This window comes from Dendropsophus ebraccatus, chromosome 13 (genome assembly GCF_027789765.1).
Source record: "Dendropsophus ebraccatus isolate aDenEbr1 chromosome 13, aDenEbr1.pat, whole genome shotgun sequence".
In the NCBI taxonomy this organism is placed as follows: Eukaryota; Metazoa; Chordata; class Amphibia; order Anura; family Hylidae; genus Dendropsophus; species Dendropsophus ebraccatus.
The window spans coordinates 7474140-7480597 of NC_091466.1; positions in this window are offsets into that span (position 1 = coordinate 7474140).

Below are 6458 nucleotides of genomic sequence, written 5' to 3' on the forward strand. Positions count from 1 at the left end.
AAAAGAAAGTTGTGTGTGATTTCCCTCTGGCTGCACACCTACCAGCAGGAGTAATGAGAGGAGCCGGGGGCCATGGGGGCCGCTCTGATATCCGATTCTGCTGGGAGAGATGCAGCCACTGATAGAAAGCTCCGCTAACACATAATGGCGGCTTTATCACACCCCTTCACAGCCACAGAGGACCCTCACACCACCTTATGGTGACAAGGAAGGGGTTAACCCCCTTTAAGCCTCCCGTTGCTCCCCCTGTAACAATGTTCTTTGCTCTGGCCATAAATCTCATTAACATTCAGTGGTTCCTGCCCCCAAAGGCGCTGCCAAGAGAAAGCAGCCGTCCCCGGGCTGGAGATGCCACTGCCAACCCCGACCCCTCACACCCCACATAGACAGGAGACAAAGGGTTAAGGGTATAGGACACAATCCTTCTGCAATCTGAAAGTTTTTGTTGTGTTTTTTTCCCCTACCAGTTCCGGTTACAGAGCGGCAGCTTTATGCCAAGAACAACCACCCGCTGCTGCCGGCTCACCACATCTCATACATGTGTTATATAGGAGAGCTGCAGCAGGTAGCTCCAGAGCTGCACTCACAATGTTACCAATGCCTCGTTAGTATAATGGTAAGTATCCCGCCTGTCACATGGGAGACTCCCATCCCATCATTAAAAGAGTAGTAGATGCTGAGTACAAACTCTCAGCAGATGTGGTAGGTAATCTACAGTAAGGGAATGTAAACCTCTGGGGGGGGATATATACATCTATGTATCCTAAGATAACGGTATAAGGATGGACTAGCTGCACATAGATGTATATACCAGGCAGGTTAGAACTATGTATCCTATGATAACGGTATAAGGATGGACTAGCTGCGTATAGTTCTAACCTCCCTGGTATATACATCTGTGTATCCTAAGATAACGGTATAAGGATGGACTAGCTGCACATGGTTCTAACCTCCCTGGTATATACATCTATGTATCCTAAGATAACGGTATAAGGATGGACTAGCTGCACATAGATGTATATACCAGGCAGTTAGAACTATGTATCCTAAGATAACGGTATAAGGATGGACTAGCTGCACATAGATGTATATACCAGGCAGTTAGAACTATGTATCCTATGATAACGGTATAAGGATGGACTAGCTGCACATGGTTCTAACCTCCCAGGTATATACATCTGTGTATCCTAAGATAACAATATAGGATGGACCGGGTGGGCTCTCTGCACATGGTCCTCTATATTTTCCTCTAGGCTGTCATTCAGATAAGAAGTTGAAAGCATTTTAGCGCACTGCATTATGGGAGATATACCCAGTGTATCCACTACATCTCTCGTGATGCAGTACAGCAATAAGGAATGAGTGAATGGTGACTGCAGCTTTGATTGTGACTGGAGCAGCAGACAAGAAGCAGGTGTAGAGCGGTCATATATCAGGCACTGCCGTACACTGGGTTTTGTACCCCTCCCACTTATATAATCCTCTATGATGTCACCAATTTCTCATCGTGTGATTGGCTCGTCCCAACGTACAAAGCTACACTATGTACAAAGATACACAATCTATCTATGGAGGCCGAACAAAGTCTGACTGCAATTCCAGACATCACCACAGAGCAGCACTGGTCCCCTAACCCATGAGTATAGATAGCAGTACACACCACACCACAGAGCGGTATTATTGGTCCCCTAACCCATCAGTATAGATAGCAGTACACACACCACACCACACCACAGAGCGGTATTATTGGTCCCCTAACCCATCAGTATAGATAGCAGTACACACACCACCACAGAGCGGTATTATTGGCCCCCTACCCTGTAAGTATAGATAGCAGTACACACACCACCACAGAGCGGTATTATTGGTCCCCTACCCTGTAAGTATAGATAGCAGTACACACATCACCACAGAGCAGCACTGGTCCCCTAACCCATCAGTATAGATAGCAGTACACACATCACCACAGAGCGGTATTATTGGTCCCCTACCCTGTAAGTATAGATAGCAGTACACACATCACCACAGAGCAGCACTGGTCCCCTAACCCATCAGTATAGATAGCAGTACACACATCACTACAGAGCGGTATTATTGGTCCCCTAACCCATCAGTATAGATAGCAGTACACACATCACTACAGAGCGGTATTATTGGCCCCCTACCCTGTAAGTATAGATAACAGTACACACATCACCACAGAGCAGTATTATTGGCCCCCTAACCCATCAGTATAGATAGCAGTACACACACCACCACAGAGCAGCACTGGTCCCCTAACCCATCAGTATAGATAGCAGTACACACATCACCACAGAGCGGTATTATTGGCCCCCTAACCCATCAGTATAGATAGCAGTACACACATCACCACAGAGCGGTATTATTGGCCCCCTACCCTGTAAGTATAGATAGCAGTACACACATCACCACAGAGCGGTATTATTGGCCCTCTACCCTGTAAGTATAGATAGCAGTACACACCACCACAGAGCGGTATTATTGGTCCCCTAACCCATCAGTATAGATAGCAGTACACACATCACCACAGAGCGGTATTATTGGCCCTCTACCCTGTAAGTATAGATAGCAGTACACACCACCACAGAGCGGTATTATTGGCCCTCTACCCTGTAAGTGTAGATAGCAGTACACACATCACCACAGAGCGGTATTATTGGCCCCCTACCCTGTAAGTATAGATAGCAGTACACACATCACTACAGAGCGGTATTATTGGCCCCCTACCCTGTAAGTGTAGATAGCAGTACACACATCACCACAGAGCGGTATTATTGGCCCCCTACCCTGTAAGTATAGATAGCAGTACACACATCACTACAGAGCGGTATTATTGGCCCTCTACCTTGTAAGTATAGATAGCAGTACACACATCACTACAGAGCGGTATTATTGGCCCCCTAACCCATCAGTATAGATAGCAGTATACACATCACCACAGAGCGGTATTATTGGCCCCCTACCCTGTAAGTGTAGATAGCAGTACACACATCACCACAGAGCGGTATTATTGGCCCCCTACCCTGTAAGTATAGATAGCAGTACACACATCACCACAGAGCGGTATTATTGGCCCCCTACCCTGTAAGTATAGATAGCAGTACACACATCACCACAGAGCGGTATTATTGGTCCTCTACCCTGTAAGTATAGATAGCAGTACACACATCACCACAGAGCGGTATTATTGGTCCTCTACCCTGTAAGTATAGATAGCAGTACACACATCACCACAGAGCGGTATTATTGGCCCTCTACCCTGTAAGGGTACTATTACACGGAACGATAATCGGCCCGATTTGGCCGGTTATCGCTTCATGTAATAAATACAACAATCAGCCGATGACAATGATCGTCAGCTGATCGTTGATATAGGTTTGGACCTATTTTCGTCGGGCGCCAACCGCACACCGGTATGTGTAATAGCGGTGTGCGGCCGGCGACTGACGATATACATTACCTATCCACGTTTCAGGGCTGCTGCTGCGGTCCGCTTCTCCCCGGGTCCCCCGCGCTCTAGCTTCAGAGTGGCCTGTCAGCTGACAGGCCGCCCGGCCAATCACAGGTCGCGTCGGTCCCGGCCTGTGATTGGCTGAGTGGCCTGTCAGCTGACAGGCCACTCTGAAGTTAGAGAGTGCAGGACCCAGGGAGAACAAGACCGCAGCAGCAGCCCTGGAACGTGGATAGGTAATGTATATAGTAACAATGTCCCTGCAGTCCTTGTTTAACGATTATCGGGCTGTATAATAGGTCCAGTAAACGAGCGACAATCCAGCAGATCGCTGCTCGTTTACAGGTATTATCGGGCCCCCATCAGCCCATGTAATACCACCCTGAGTATAGATAGCAGTATACACATCACCACAGAGCGGTATTATTGGCCCCCTACCCTGTAAGCATAGATAGCAGTACACACATCACTACAGAGCGGTATTATTGGTCCCCTAACCCATCAGTATAGATAGCAGTACACACATCACCACAGAGCGGTATTATTGGCCCCCTACCCTGTAAGTGTAGATAGCAGTACACACAGCCTAGACATCACCACTAAGCGGCCTCCTACCCCATTAGTATGGATAGCATTATATACATCACAGACATAACCACTAAAAGGCAACACTGGCCCCCTACCTCATCAGTACAGATAGCAGTACACGTCCCAGACGTCAACACAGAGCAACTAGAAAATACAGAGAAGACAGCGCTCCATGGTGCAGGATCATAAAAACAAAGGTGGATCAAGTAGGGGAGTTTAACAGTGGATTCCCTCTGCAAGACTGAGGCACAACTCTCCAAGCGTATAGAGGGAAAAACTGATGCGCAGCCTATCCTGTATACCCACGCCGGGGCAATTAGAAAGATGCAGACCTCCACCCCAGAAACACAGGTGCAACAGGTGCAGCCAACTCCAATAGGATTGCTAGAGCTTATAAAAACTTTAATTTAAAAAGGTTCACCTGATGAAGAGGCCGATCCGGCCTTGAAACGCGTTGTGATATATACTTGTTTTAATATACTTTTTAAATTTAAGTTTTTATAAGCTCTAGCAATCCTATTGGAGTTGGCGCCTGTTGCACCTGTCTTTCTGGAGTGGAGGTCTGCATCCGTCACCAGAGGGGCAGTATTGGCCCTCTACCCCATCAGTATAGTACACACAGCCCAGACATCACCACAGAGCGGCCCCCTACCCCATCACTATAGTACACAGATCCCAGACGTCACCACACAGCAGCCCTCTACCCCATCACTATAGTACACACATCCCAGATGTCACCACAGAGCGGCCCCCTACCCCATCACTATAGTACACAGATCCCAGACGTCACCAGAGCGGCCCTCTACCCCATCACTATAGTACACAGATCCCAGATGTCACCACAGAGCGGCCCCCTATCCCATCACTATAGTACACAGATCCCAGATGTCACCACAGAGCGGCCCCCTATCCCATCACTATAGTACACACATCCCAGATGTCACCACAGAGCGGCCCCCTACCCCATCCCTATAGTACACAGATCCCAGATGTCACCACAGAGCGGCCCCCTACCCCATCCCTATAGTACACAGATCCCAGATGTCACCACAGAGCGGCCCCCTACCCCATCCCTATAGTACACACATCCCAGATGTCACCACAGAGCGGCCCCCTACCCCATCCCTATAGTACACACATCCCAGATGTCACCACAGAGCGGCCCCCTACCCCATCACTATAGTACACACATCCCAGATGTCACCACAGAGCGGCCCCCTATCCCATCACTATAGTACACACATCCCAGATGTCACCACAGAGCGGCCCCCTATCCCATCACAATAGTACACACATCCCAGATGTCACCACAGAGCGGCCCCCTACCCCATCACTATAGTACACACATCCCAGATGTCACCACAGAGCGGCCCCCTACCCCATCCCTATAGTACACACATCCCAGATGTCACCACAGAGCGGCCCCCTACCCCATCACTATAGTACACACAGCGGCCCCCTACCCCATCACTATAGTACAAACAGCGGCCCTCTACCCCATCACTATAGTACACAGATCCCAGATGTCACCAGAGCGGCCCCCTACCCCATCACTATAGTACACACAGAGGCCCCCTACCCCATCACTATAGTACACACATCCCAGATGTCACCACAGAGCGGCCCCCTACCCCATCACTATAGTACACACATCCCAGATGTCACCACAGAGCGGCCCCCTACCCCATCACTATAGTACACACATCCCAGATGTCACCACAGAGCGGCCCCCTACCCCATCACTATAGTACACACATCCCAGATGTCACCACAGAGCGGCCTCCTACCCCATCACTATAGTACACACATCCCAGATGTCACCACAGAGCGGCCTCCTACCCCATCACTATAGTACACACAGCAGCCCCCTACCCCATCCCTATAGTACACACATCCCAGATGTCACCACAGAGCGGCCTCCTACCCCATCACTATAGTACACACATCCCAGATGTCACCACAGAGCGGCCTCCTACCCCATCACTATAGTACACACAGCAGCCCCCTACCCCATCCCTATAGTACACACATCCCAGATGTCACCACAGAGCGGCCTCCTACCCCATCACTATAGTACACACATCCCAGATGTCACCACAGAGCGGCCTCCTACCCCATCCCTATAGTACACACATCCCAGATGTCACCACAGAGCGGCCCCCTACCCCATCACTATAGTACACACAGCGGCCCCCTACCCCATCACTATAGTACAAACAGCGGCCCTCTACCCCATCACTATAGTACACAGATCCCAGATGTCACCAGAGCGGCCCCCTACCCCATCACTATAGTACACAGATCCCAGATGTCACCACAGAGCGGCCTCCTACCCCATCCCTATAGTACACACATCCCAGATGTCACCACAGAGCGGCCCCCTACCCCATCACTATAG